This window comes from Nycticebus coucang, chromosome 2, assembly GCF_027406575.1.
Source record: "Nycticebus coucang isolate mNycCou1 chromosome 2, mNycCou1.pri, whole genome shotgun sequence".
In the NCBI taxonomy this organism is placed as follows: Eukaryota; Metazoa; Chordata; class Mammalia; order Primates; family Lorisidae; genus Nycticebus; species Nycticebus coucang.
The window spans coordinates 139,773,338-139,788,458 of record NC_069781.1 but is presented as its reverse complement, the minus strand read 5'-3'; the positions used below and the strand labels follow the sequence as shown (position 1 = coordinate 139,788,458).

General features: G+C 34.8%; 1 long non-coding RNA gene across 3 annotated transcripts in view; it reads right to left on the bottom strand.

Annotated features, from left to right (window-relative positions):
* Nucleotides 1-7,105: 7,105 nt before the first annotated feature.
* Nucleotides 7,106-15,121, bottom strand: part of LOC128579821 (uncharacterized) — a 57,596-nt gene continuing 49,580 nt past the window's right edge. For 2 of the 3 annotated variants that reach the window (XR_008378270.1, XR_008378271.1), the window contains exons 6-10: nucleotides 14,915-15,090; nucleotides 11,002-11,053; nucleotides 10,295-10,333; nucleotides 9,736-9,895; nucleotides 7,106-9,583 (exon numbers count right to left, since the gene is read on the bottom strand). This is a non-coding gene — a long non-coding RNA (uncharacterized LOC128579821). The remainder of the gene's footprint in view (nucleotides 9,584-9,735; nucleotides 9,896-10,294; nucleotides 10,334-11,001; nucleotides 11,054-14,914; nucleotides 15,091-15,121) is intronic. The other variant, XR_008378272.1, reaches the window with a different exon arrangement.

Below are 15,121 nucleotides of genomic sequence, written 5' to 3'. Positions count from 1 at the left end.
AAGATGAGAAGGCACATCTCCTGTTCACCTAATGTGTCAATATCTTCCCCCAAATCAATACTTTTCTAAAAACTGATCAGCTTCCTACAGATAGGGGCATTTTTCTACAGGTTTTCACCTTTTCATAATCTTGACATCTGTGCCATAGTTTTTCTGAACTCAAGAAAATGTAAAAGTCTCACAAGCAATTCCATCTTATTTTCCTTAATGTCTCTCTTAGTTTCCTATTTGAAACACATAAACTCTCCATATCTGTTACTAATCAGCAGACATTTCTTTAGTACTCCTTGAATTCCAATATTAAATGAGTAAACTAGATTGCAGAAATTAATATAACTCTTGTACCCGTAGGAAACATCCATCATACTTAGTATGGTAAGATGATATACAGATATAAAAAGGAAGAATTTTTAAGTTTGAAAGTTCTCACTTTGAAAAACTCAGGAGGGGGCGGCGCCTGTGGCTCAGTGAGTAGGGCGCCGGCCCCATATGCCGAGGGTGGCGGGTTCAAACCCGGCCCTGGCCAAACTGCAACAAAAAAATAGCCGGGCGTTGTGGCGGGCGCATGTGGTCCCAGCTGCTCGGGAGGCTGAGGCAAGAGAATCGCGTAAGCCCAAGAGTTAGAGGTTGCTGTGAGCCGTGTCACGCCACGGCACTCTACCTGAGGGCGGTACAGTGAGACTCTGTCTCTACAAAAAAAAAAAAAAAAAAGAAAAAAAAAAGAAAAACTCAGGAGGGAAGATCACTTGGTGCCAAGAGTTCAAGACCAGCCTAAACAACACCCCATTTCTACCAAAAACAAACAAACAAAAATAGTGGGGAGTAGTGGTACATATACCCCTAGTCCCAGCTACTCAGAAAGCTGAGGCAAGGATCACTTGAGCCCAGGAGTTTGAGGTTTCAGAGAGCTATGATCATGCCACTGCTTTCTACCCTAGGCAACAGAGCAAAACTCAGTCTCCAAAAAACAAACAAAAAAACAAAAAAATAAACAGAAAGAAGGAAGAAAAAAAAAAAAGAAAGTCACAATGCATAAGGACTATTTGTTGGACTGTTATGCTTTAGGGAACACAGAGGAAAAAAGAGGCTATTAACAGCAGAGCCATACAAGCAGTAAAGAGAACAAGAATTTTACAAAATATTTACAAAATATTATCTATGTGTTTGCCCACCTCTTTGTATAATTCTATAATGAATATTTTGTGAATAAAGGTATATTTAGCTACAATTTTCCATTTTCCCAATGTATGGTGACTTTAGAGGTGATGTTGGGACACACTGTATTATTCCACAACTGCCAATGGAAATTTATACTCAAACCCTAACTTCCATCATACAAAATCTAATCTAGCAGATGCTTAGCTGCCCAATGCCATGATCAATATTTGCATAATATAGATCTCAGCCTATTCTATAGAATTTATGATTTCCTCAGTCATACCATAACAGTCCCCAAAAAAGTACCAAACACCTACCTCACACTGGGTCTCTATAAACCCTTATTTTACTCAGAGTTTAAGTGACTGAAATTCATTCATCAAAAATTCACTCATCTATGTTCTACACAAGTTGTTTAGTCAACAAAGTTACTAAATTAAATATCTTCTACATGCTAGATTCTGAAAAGTAATGGAAAGCTAAACATGAATAGGAAAATATCCCTGTCAATAGGAGCTCGTTATTTACAGTCTGTTATACAGACACAAAAATGAAGAATGAAAGGACTTTCAGTAACTAAATCTCCTAGAAAAATAAAGCATTTTACAAAAATTAAGAGTTGGCTATCTAACTCATAGAAAGATAAGAGTTAGGCCTCAAAGAGGTTGTACAGTTTCCACAGACTCGTTACAGAATGACAATGTACAATGATATGGTCATACCCAGAAGACAACATCTCCCAGTCATAACTTCTCAACTTTGGTGCAGTTATTGCTATTTAGTATCCTCTAAAACTAGTAACTAGTTTGACCTTTCCCTGCAATTCTTTCTTTCAAAATTCTACCTTATGTACATTCTATCTCGCTTCACTACCTATATCCTAGCATCATCCTCTTCATTCTGTTTTCATCATTAGGGTGTTACTTTTTCTCTCACTTGTTCCCTCATCCATTCCTTTTCTTAACAATCTCTGCTAAACATCTCACAGAGGCAAAGATCTCTGAACAACAATCTTGCCTCAAAGAAAAATTTCTGTAGCCAATGGTTGCAAAAACAGAATGAGACAATGTAAGGGAAACTCAAATGATAAATCTGCACACAAAGATTTCTACCAGAAGAAGAGCAGATGAAATGAAGACATTCAGTATTATCCTACATACATACAAAATGGGATGAAAAATATGATATAAAATTATACAAATAGGATATATCTTCACTTTATTATGCTGACATACTGATCCACATAAGCAACTCACAGGCATTAGCCTGTGCTATCTATGCTGAACATTAGTAACACCATTCGAACAGTTGAATTGGACAATTCATCAACTCAAAAGTTGATTAGACATCGCTAAGATTGAAAGCACTGCATCTTACCCCTATATATCACTTTTACCTAAAATCAATGATATCCTATTTCAAAACTTGTAATGTTCAATGCCACACATTATTTTTAACCTCATTACTCATTTATCCCTTGGTTTTCATCTAATAACTGTAGCTACTCTAGACAATCATCTTTAATGGATCCTCCTCATTTTCTAAATAGCTAAATGCTAGAGCATCCAAGGGACAATCTCAGCCAAATACATTCCTACTCTCACATACACCCCTCTCTCTACAATTACCAAGTTATGTACTGATTAATCTAAAGTATTATCTCTGTCTCCAAACTATCCCCCGCAAGCCCAAGCTTCCATCTTAAACACATAAATCTTCTAATGCTGATCTAAAACTCACAAAATAGATATATATTTTTAATCATAAATTTGGGGAAACCTAACCTTCCCTAGCATGGAAATAGTAAATAGTGTCGCCATTTACTCAGTTGCTAAGGTCTAAATTACAAGAGTCTCATTTTAATCCTCTCCTCTTCTTACATGGTATCACTCAATATTTTATCAAATAGTACTGGCAATCTGAGCTGATAAAAGAGGTGGGTTAGGGAAAGGAGGTAGCAGGAGAAGAGAGGAGAAAGAAATGGGGTGACGCAGTGTATGGTACAACTTTTGGGGGTGGGACACAAGTATAAGAGGGAATTGCCAGGCACAGTGGCTCATGCCTGTAATCCTAACACTCTGGGAGGCCAAGGTGGGTAGATTGCCTGAGCTCATGAGTTTGAGACCAACTTGAGTGAGAGCAAGACCCTGTCTGTAAAAATAGCTGGGCATTGTGGCGGGTGCCTATAGTCCCAGCTATTTGGGAGGCTGAGGCAAGAGGATCACTTAAGCCCAAGAGTTTGAGGTTGCTGTGAGCTATGATGCCACGGTACTCTACCAAGGGTGACAAAGTGAGACTCTGTATCAAAAAAATAAATAAATAAATAAATAAATAAATAAAGAAGGACTTTATCTAACAAATGAAATCAGTGTAACCTAATTCTATGTACCCTCAATGAATCCCAAACAATAATAAATTAATAAATAGGCTCAGCACCCATAGCACAGTGCTTAAGGAGCCAGCCACATATACCAAAGTTGGCATATTTGAACCCAGCCTGGGCCAGTTAACCAACAATGACAACTGTAACAAAAAATAGCTGGGTGTTGTGGTGGGCACCTGTAGTCCTAGCAACTTGGGAGGCTGAGGCAAGAGAATCGCTTAAGCCCAAGAGTTGAGGTTGCTGTAAGCTGTGACACCACAGCACTCTACCAAGGGTGACATAGCAAGACTGTTTTACAAAAAAATAAATAAAATAAATAAACCAAAAGTCCAATCTCATTCCCCTATTGCAATATCTTAAATAACGTCTTCATTGCCTAAGTAAAAAAAAAAAAAGTTCATTCACTGCTAATATATCTATTTAGTTGTATATTTATTCAGTTGATACTTCATTTCTATACCATCAGGAATTTTTGGCCTTACTTTAATTTTTTCATTATACATTAAATGAACAATAATTGAAGCCTGTTATTAAAGACTAAGTACAAAGTTTGATATAGAAAGCTGGAAACACTCTGATCACCACTTATAGGTCATGTTCAAGCCTCTGAGATCACTGCATCAGTCTGCAATTTATAAATTGGCATAACATTTCTATTAATCCTAGGTGGCCTGATCTTAGCAACAATGAGCCAGGTTTTGAAAGTCAGCATAGTCAGTATGATTAGGATCACTTCATCAATGCAACTGAGACACTGTTCAAAACTACGAATATTATTATTATAGAAATCTTTAACTGTTATAAAATCTGAGATTACTATTAGTGGATTGCTGTTCTACTTACAGAAAACATAAACCATATAATAGGGACATACAGAGTTTAATCTATTTAGCAACTTCAATAGTCTGCATTATCAACACAGACATTACCTCAATGAATGGAGGGGACAGTGTTAAAAGTGATACATGAATAAAGCTCAGAAAGCGGAGTGTTTATCTTCAGGTAGCTCCTGAATGCAGTCCCTTCACCTTGGATACTCTGAGTTAAAGAAACTTAAAGCAGGCTCAGCGACTGTAGCTCAGCTGTGGTTAGGGAGCTGGCCACATATACCAGGGCTGGCGGGTTCAAGCTAAGCCCAGGCCTGTTAAACAACAATGACAACTACAAAAAAAAAAAAAAATAGCTAGGCATTGTGGTGGGCTCCTGTAGTCTCAGCTACTTGGAAGGCTGGGGCAAGAGAATCACTGAAGCCCAAGAGTTTGAGGTTGCTGTGAGCTGTGACACCATGGCACTCTACTGAAGGTAACATAGTGAGACTCTGTCTCACCAAAAAAAAAAAAAGTAAATAAGAAAGAAACATAAAGCAATGAAAAATAAATTCAGAGAAGAATATCTGTTATTTACTATCTGTACAGAAAACCAGTCTAGTGTGAATCTGAACCCAGATTCCAACACCCTGACTTACAGTATTTTCAAGAAAACTGTTGACTAACCTGCCAACAGTCCCTAGTGAATCATAGTACCAAAAACTTCATCCTTATATCATCCATCTCTGGATTTCTATGTGCTACAAATATTCCACCCACAGTTTAGACCAGTGATTTTCAACCAACATGATGTGGAACACTGGTGTGCTGTGAGAGGATCTACGGTATGCCACAAAATTTTTGGAAGATCATTAATTGAATTATTTTCAAAAGAAGTTCAAAGTACAGTAAGCATATTCTTTTTTCATACTCTTTTTTTGATCAATATAATTTAAGTATGCCATGGAAATTTAACTATGGGTTCTAGAGTATCATGAGATAGAAAAAGATGAAAAAACACTGGTTTAGCCATATGTTCCTTAGATGCTCTGTAATTAACCCCTAACCTGCATTCTCATGCAGATTTTTAGTTTTAAAAATTGTTGATTTTTTCTGATAAACTGTGATACACAAATTTCTCCTTATAGTAGAATATCAACAAATGAATAAAAATAACTAAGATTTATTTTTTAAAATCACCTGTGATATAGGTAAGAATTACCTATCCATACAAAAATTACTATGTGAAAGTTTGACAACAAATAGGATATTTAAATACTTACAAATTATTTCCATATGTAATATTAATTATGAAAGAATGTTAAATTAAAAATGGAAAAACCTATAGCCACCAATCAAACTAAGTGATTTAAGTTAACATCACCAATAATGGGGTAAAGTAACATAATTTATCTCCTGATATGATTCACTAGAAAAGACTGAAAACACTTCGATTATGAAATATTCTGGCCCCAAATGTAAAACCTAATCCTTTCTTCTCCTTACACATCTTCTTTAAAAGTGTTAGCTATTACTTTTCAAGAATACCAATATCATCAAAGACAAAAACGTAGGAACTATTTCAGATTAAAGTTAGCAAAAGAGTATTCCTTTTTTGGATCCTACATAAGGAGAGAAATTTCTGTAATATCTGATGAAATGTGAATATGGACTATGTAGTATGTTATACTTTTATACAAGTGATTTATTTCATTATTTTAAAATTTCTACCCAAGGATGTTAAGTCTCCTAAGATTAAGAGCTAAAGTAAGTTCTGAAATAACAATGTCTGAACATCACTCCAAAATATTTCATAAGATAATAGCACTATGTATAAAAAGATGAAAAGACAGACAAGAGAGAGGACAAGGAGGAAGGCAAGACAGAAGATAATACAGAGGAAAAGTCAGTCTGGGTGAAGAATATATCAGATTTCTCTATATAAATCTTATAACTCTGAATCCAGAATCATTTCAAAAATTAAAATGAAAAAATCACTAGTATAAGATTTATTTAGTTTATGATCCTACAATAAGCACTAAATTTAGATAACATTAATGGTTTCTAGCTCTGACTAAAAAGGATATTGCTTGAGATTAGAAGAAAATTGGAGTATTGCTTTAGATGATAAATTATACATAACTATTTGATCATTTTTTATTCATGGCCATCTACTCTTTAAATAAGGCTTAGGTTTAAAATACCATTTTCACCTATTAGATCGTTTACAAATATAAGGAACTATTAACACCCATCACACATAAGTTTTTGTAAAAATCAGCATTTCCATGGCCTATGTAATATTTTCAAGGGCAATTTTATAGTATCCACTAAAGCCAAAATTATACATAACTGAAGATCCAACAATTCCATACCTAGATATCTACTGTACATGTATATAATTAAAAGCCCAAGTACATTAGAAAAGATACACAATGTAATGTACATTACAACACTATATGTAGCAGTAAAACAAATGAAAAAAGTTAACCTACATTTCCCAAAATAAAGAAATGAATTCACTCATTATAATATGTACTATACATCAAATAAAATGTTTATTTATTTAAATTATAAAATAGAAATTATAAATTATAATTTAAATAAATTATAATTTTTATTTGGAAATATGCCCATGATTTATTAAAGAAAACTAAATGTTACAAAATAAAGATCACAAATTTGTAAATGAATTTAATATAAACTTATATAAGTTCAGAGAAGTAACAACCACTATACCACAAATGATTAACTCTTGTCATCCCCAGGAAGTAGGAATTGAAAATGGAGTATGAATTATCACAGATTGCTTTATATTACTCACTCATTCATTCTTGGTGGCTATTTCAGTGAACTAAGTGCCAAGTCAAAGTAGAAAAGAGATTTAAAAGAAAAAAGTTACAACACTCAATCTGGCTTTAAGATCCAAGAATTCAAAAGTTTAATGGCATGAAAGCTATAACCAAGTTACAACCTAAGAACAAGGGGAAGGGGGAAAGCGTGGGGAGGGAGGGGGGAGGTGGGTAGAGGGAGGGAGATTGAAAGGATCACACCTGTGATGCATCTTACAAGGGTACATGTGAGGCTTGGCAAATGTGGAATGTAAATATCTTGGCAAAGTAACTAAGAAAATGCCAGGAGGGCTATGTCAACTAATGAGATGAAAATGTGTCAAATATTCTATGAACCAAGTGTATGGTGCCCCATGATCATATTGATGTACACAGCTATGATTTAATAAAAAAAAAAAAGTTTAATGGCATACTATTCCCAATTTTTAAGGTCAGCATTCAACAGCAACCTCAAACTCTTAGGCTCAATCAATCCTCTTGCCTCAGCCTCCCAAGTAGTTGGGATTACAGACACCTGCCATGATACCCAATTAGTTTTCTTTTCTATTTCTCTATTTTTTTTTTTTTTTTAAAGTAGAGATGGGTCTTGCTCTTCCTCAGGCTGATCTCCAATTCCTGAGCTAAAGCAATCCACCTGCCTTGGCCTCCCAGAGTGCTTGCATGTTGAGGATTCATAAAAATAAAATGGGAAGAAAAGACGTCTTCTTCCTTCTAGTTTTATATCTAGCTAATACATCAGTCTAGGGATTAGAAAACTACAAGATATAGTCAAAATCTAGCTCATCACTTGTTTTTTGTATATACATTTTACTAGAACTTAGCCATATTTATTTGTCTATAAACTGGTTATAGCTATAGCTATTTTCACACTAGAGGGGCAAAACTGAATAGCTACAATAGCATCTGATGTCTGCTCCTATACAGTTTGTTGACCTCTGGCACAGACTACAAAATGCTATATTGACTAGGTATTGCCTTGGGTTTTGTATAACATGAAGTCTTGTGATTATGACATTGATCTTATGTCCAGAAGAACATTCTGAACTTGGAAAATATTAACACAAGAAACAGTTTAGGATTGGAATAGACAGAGTTGAGACAAATCAACTCGGGAAGTATAAAAGGAACTTCTCTGCAGGTAAAATAAATGAGTATAAAGGGAACACAAATTCTACCTTAGAATCTAACTGGAAATAAACAAAATAATACAATAATAAAGCTACTGATGACTGCGCAAATTTATGAGGTTTTTAAACCATTAAGTCTACTGTTGGTAAAAGTAATCGACATTCAAGGTAAGGGAGTATCATTCAGTCTTGAAATTGTAGCAATTTTTTTTCTCTTTTTTCCTTTTTTACCCTCCTTTTTTCCTTTTGCCTCTAGCAATTGTTTATATTGCTAACACTGGTAGCAATAACAGAGGTAATATTATTAGATACCTGTATATTATTGGGCCCCTCTATATTATAATCCTATCTGTTAAGACAGATTATAGGCAATATGTTAGTTCTCAAAAAATAGATCATCACAATTTCAAACAAACAATATTTTATATTAAGCCCACTTAGGTTAAGCAGAAAATAAACAACAATCAGGATAATATGGATAAAAGAAATCTATTTGGTATACTGAGACTTATTCCAATCCCAAAGAAGAGTGTATCAGTAATAATCAAGAAATGATGTGATTGCATGACCTATAAGATGTTATCATCATGGTTCAGAATGACATAACAAGGGTCTGCATCCAAGCCCTAGGTTTAGGCATTAGGGAAGAGTTGAACAACAGACAGTCTCAGATAATGATCTAGAGTGAGACTCACTAGGTTCAATAAAAAGGGTAACTTCAAAAGGTATAGTTCAGATAATACAAATGTTTAAGATAATTTGGGGGGGGTACCTGTCCAAAAACTTATAAGCATCTGATAAATGACAAAGAAATTATGTTATGAATGAAAAAACAAAAGTGGCTCAACATAAACATCTAGCTTTTGAAAAAGTCCAGCTATCATCAGGAGTAAACAAGATGTAAATGGAGTTATAAAATAATCTAATTATATTCACCAAGCACAAATTTCATTTCCATTTGTAAAATATAAATTAAAATACAATGAGGTAATATACAACCATAAAGAAAAGTACCATGAAGGCAGCACAAAGAAGTACTTGGTAACATCAGACAACCACTTGCCAATAAAGCAGGTTATTTCTATTTCTGCACTTACTTCTATAAAAGCTATGGCCTTTAAGATACAAAATGCAACAATATCCAAGAAAGGAAGAATAATAACAGCATTGAGTGATACTGTAGACTGAAGCACTATGGAAAGTTTCCTATGATCCTCTTGTCCACATGGTCAACCACCTGGGAGAACACAGAGGAGACTGAAAACAAAAATAAACAGCAGGTTATGACACGACCATGCCTAGTGACAGATGTGAATCATCTTCAAGTCAAATGTTTAATGCCACTCTATAAAAAACAACTGCCACAATCCTAATGTTAAATAACCCCAAGCAATGAAAGGATTACTTACTATGTGAAAATGATGAAACTATCATTTTCCTTCTTTCTTCTGGCCATTTATTGTGATTAGAGTACCTGTCTCCTATTCCAAATCATCTTCACAACATTCAAACACCTATTCATTCTTTGATTGGAATTTCCTGTATAGTTTCGCAGTGCTACTTTATATACTAGGTAAGGAATTAAGAAAAAAAAAAGACACAGTATAATGAAATAATAATAATATCCTCTGTATATTATATAGCTTTTCATGGAAATCTTTCTAAGAATAAAGCATACTATCACAACATCCACATATGTATTCTCTCTGCTTTCCCTAACGCTTCCTATGCAACTTCTGATGGTACCAAAGGTAAGAAACTCCTGATTTTATTAAATTTCGTTTACTAATAACTATAAAATCTTTGATTGAGTATAAGCTCAAAAAGATCGTATAGGCCATAAAGTGGGCTTATCTGAAATATAACTTCAATATAAGATAATTCAGACAAGAATCTAATCTATCAACAACCTAGCTAAAATAATTTTTTGATTTAAAAAAATCAAAATGTAGACCTAAATGCTCTTACCCACAAGAAAGTCTCTTTGGTCCTTGCTTGTGTAATATGCTTGTAAAGGAAAATAAAAACAAAACAAAAACAAGGATATTTGAAAAAAATTCAAGACTTTTCATTCACTCATCAAATAAAAGAAAATATTAAGAATCTACTTTTACTATGCCAATATCAGAATACTTCTTAGCTCCCATCTTCTCACCCCTCCGCTGGTAGTGTTACAATGCCCTAAATCCTGCACAGGGAACTAAAATTCAACCTGCTACTTTCATTACAACCCATATTATATACAGCAAATTTCACTTCCAAGTGACGTAGCTCTCTGGCATCTTTTTATACTCGTTTTACTCTTTGGATTCCCCAATAAGCATAGCTTCCTTTCTTTTCTCCCTCTATCCATCCACCACTAATTCATTTATTCCAAAAACCTACTCTGTATCAGACAACATAAAATCTACTGAGTGTCTGTACAAAAATAAATTATAATCTCTGTCTAGATTAGCATTACATTCTATATTAAGAGTAGATGAGATTAGTAAATTACAATGTACACAACCTACATATCAATACTGCATCAATATTTAAGAGCTCTTTTATCTTACTGTATAACAACTCCCTAATATGTTGATCTTTAAGTATTAATGGAATTCATATATGGTTTTGTATTTTAAAATATTACAGACTAGATTTAAACAGCACAGGAGGCTGACTAGAGAGGATACCTTATGGCCAGGAGTTCAAGACCAGCCTGGGCAACACAGAGAGACCCCATGCCTAAAATAAACAAACAAAAAAAAATAGTAAACAGTACAGCAAAATTATTGATTCTTACCAGAACTTTTGAAGCTCGAGGTCAACATAAAGGATAAACAACTGCAGTGATTTTTGATTAATATGAAAATATCATACATTGAAGAAGGTCTCATTTCTTAAACTGGACCACCTCAGTTATAACTGAAAAATATGGAAAATTATAACATACATACCATGATAACAAAATTCGCAAAAGGTAAGTTGGTTCATTCATAACCCTCCCCCAAATTCCCCAAATCTTTAAAATACTAAAAAATCATTTTGATGGGAGAACTACTTTGTGTCTGGGCAGTGCCTGCAATCCTAGAACTTTGTGAGGCTGAGATGGGAGGATTGCTTGAAGACAGAAGTTCAAGACCAATCTGAGCACGAGCAAGATCTCATCTGAAAGAAAAGAGAAGAGAAGAGAAGAGAAGAGAAGAGAAGAGAAGAGAAGAGAAGAGAAGAGAAGAGAAGAGAAGAGAAGAGAAGAGAAGAGAAGAGAAGAGAGAAAACAGAAAAATTAGCTGGGTACAGAAGTGCATGCCTATAGGCTGAGGCAGAAGGATCACTATAGCCCTTGAGTTTGAAGTCCCGAGGAGCTACAATGAAGCTACTACACTGCCACTTAAATGACAGAGATGATATCCTGTCAAAAAGAAGGAAGGAAAGAAAGGAAAGGAAAAGGCAAGAAGTAGAGGAAGAGGAAAGGGAAAGGAAGGAAGAAAGGAAGGAAGGGCAAGCTACTCCCTGAACTTACTATTCTTAATTTTTATGTTTTGCTTATTTACTATCACAATTTGAGAATTCAAACACTAAATTTTTCTATTTGTATAAATACTAATAAATTTGCCCATGACTAGAATACATTATCATTATTCAACTTTCCTTCATTTCCTTCAACTTTCCATAGCTGACTCTATTATTCTATCACTAATCAAATTCTTGTACCATCCCTTTTTCAATCAACTCATGTGTGCTTCTATATCACATTCAGGTAATCCCTACAATTTTCCAGTATTCTAGCCAGCCACACCTGTATCCATCAATCTAAGGACCCATGCATACAATATTCCCTTTTGAATCCATTCCAATTCTAATATATTGGCATGTATCCATCAACACTGTCAATAAATAATGATTCCATTAATTCATAAACCCGTATGTAAAACCAACTGATTTTTCAAAACACTTACTACTGATACTTGCATCCAGTCATATACTGGATACTGTGACCTCATACTCTTGGGCTAATTTCTATTCATTCTTGTATTATTCTTTATATCCAAAATTGCACACATACATCAACTACTGTATCATAAATCTATAAAATAGGATATTGCATCCAACTTTCCATCCTTCATTCCAAACATCCAATCTTGCATTAATCCATCCACTAATTATTAAATCCACATAACTTTACAACATATAGAAAATTTCACATAGCATTCGTGCATCCACACTCCCATCAATCTACCTTTTTGTCTATCTGCTCAAACAACCAAGCTTAAAATCATCAATCTAACCCTGCTGTCTTGAATGTACCCATTCACCAATTCTTGAATTCTCCCATGTGGCTTTCCATCTGAAGTCACGGCAACTTCAAAATCCCAATTGGTTAAGACCCAATCAATTCTCACTCATGAAAAGATTTGCTCTATATGACAGTTCATTACTCCAAGGGAACTCTCTTCTTATGACACCTACACCTCAACCCACTTGGATGATAACCACAGGTAAAAGATGAAAATCTCAAAAGGCCACTAAAGCCTTAAATAAATGAGTTGTACTGCCAAGGAAACTAAACACCTATGATTGTTTTAAGACTGATGTTTGGGCCTCATCTCTCTATGAACAGACAATTCTGTAGTGCACGTATGTATCTCTTTATGCCCACCTTAAATGTAATTAAGCAGAACAAAGAAAATGGGAAAATGTACCTGAGCTCAAAAGAAAACCATAAAGCACAAATGACAGGGGGAACAACAGATAAGAGAACAACTTAATAAAACATTCTCTACCACAATATATAGGGCCCTCACGATATCTTCCCAGGAAGATTTCAAACTTTCTGTGTAATGGTGATCAATATCACATACTAAACCCTTAGACTCTGAAGTCTAAGTTTATCCCTGGTCAATGACTATACATGGTGTAAATACCTACACTTTAAGTATTCTGTAGACTTGTTCTTAAGCTGAATCTGTACGTAAGTTGGAACAGGTACATATTTACCTATCACCTGTAATAGCCTCCATATATAAGTGCTAGTCTAGTATATAAATCATATATTTGTAACTCAGGGACTGCCTGTACACGTATACAGGGACGAAGAGAAGTTATACACTAAGACCTGAGGTATAGATTAACTGGAAATCACCTGAGGTATAGATTAACTGCAAATCACCTTATGATGATATCATAGTTCCAAGAAATTCTGGAATTTTAGCTCAGTAATGTTTTTTTGTTGTTCCCACTGTGAAGGGGATAGAGAGTCAATCCAGTATTTTAGACCAGAGAGGTGTCCTATGACAGAAGTTAGTAGCACTCAATAAGTGATTTATCATTTCCTCGCATTACATACAAAAGAAATGTAACACCTAAAGCTGTCTGTTTCTTTGGACATTTAAGAGCTCTTGCATGCTTTACAGTAAGCTATATCATAGTCATAATTTTCAATAAAATCTCACACTGTGGAGACAAGTACAGTGTTTCACATTGTAATCTAAGCAACATGGGATTGCATAAGAGGCTGAGGCAAGAAGATAACTTAAATTTAGGAGTTCAACCCTAGCCTGGGAAACATAGTGAAGCCCTACTTCTAAAAAAATAAAAAAACTTAGCTGAGCATGGTGTTACACACTTATAATCCCAACTACTTGGGAGGATGAGGCAGGAGGATCACATGATCCCTAGAGCTCAAGGTTGCATGGGGCTATGATTATACTACTGCAATTCAGCCTGGGTAATAAAGTAAGAACCTGTCTCTTTAAAACAAAACAAAACAAACAAAAAACCAAACCCCTATGATGTGACAGTATATCAAGAACTACTCACATCAGGCCCATTAGGCCCTTAAGTTACTGCCATAAGCACAAAACCCTTAACAATCTGCTGGACATATACTACGAGAATAATATGCTTACAGTGTTAAGTCACTGACATTTAGTAATTATCCTTTCCTGAATTGGCCTATGCATATATTCTTTCAGCACATATGTCATCAATTCATCCATTCTATGTCCATCTTCTGTTCACCTTCATTCTCAATTTAGCAGTCCAAATATTTTTAACGTTTTTATTAAATCAAAACTGTGTACATTAATGCATTTATGGGGCACAATGTGCTGATTTTATAAACAATTTGGAATGCTTACATCAAACTGGTTAACATAGCCTTCACTCACTTATTGTGTTAAGACATTTATACTATACTCTTAATAGAAATTTTTTAAATCCTTATTCCTCCTAAATTCTTATGTATAGAATCATACATTCATATAAATATATCATCCTCCACATATTCCATTTATGCTTTTGTCTTAATTCCATCCAAAATGCATTTTGGATCCATCCATCCATCCAAGAACTAATCCACATATATAAGCCATCCAGTTATGCACCATCTCTTTTGTACTCCATTAATCTCCCTCAGCTGATTCCTATTTATATATCTATTCCTGTATCTATTAATTTATCAATGTTGGCATGCACTCGGTGTCAAATGAAGGAATTTATTATACCATTTGTAAATTACATGTATTGATACACATACACCAGCCAGCTGGAAAGGCAGGATTCAGAATAGCTGACGGTTTTGTGTAAATCTTTGCTTTAACTCACCTTTTTCCTACAGATGGAGAACCAGTTGGCCTGGCTAGATGGCTAACTTCAAATGACTTCATTATCTTCTGACTTTAAAATTATTAATACAGGGAAGTGGTGAAAGCCACTGTGATGGAGCCTGCAGGAAGCTATAGGCTGGCGGGCTGGTGGGATGGTAGATGAGGAGGAAGATCCTGCATTTAAGAAATAAAATGAAGAAACTGG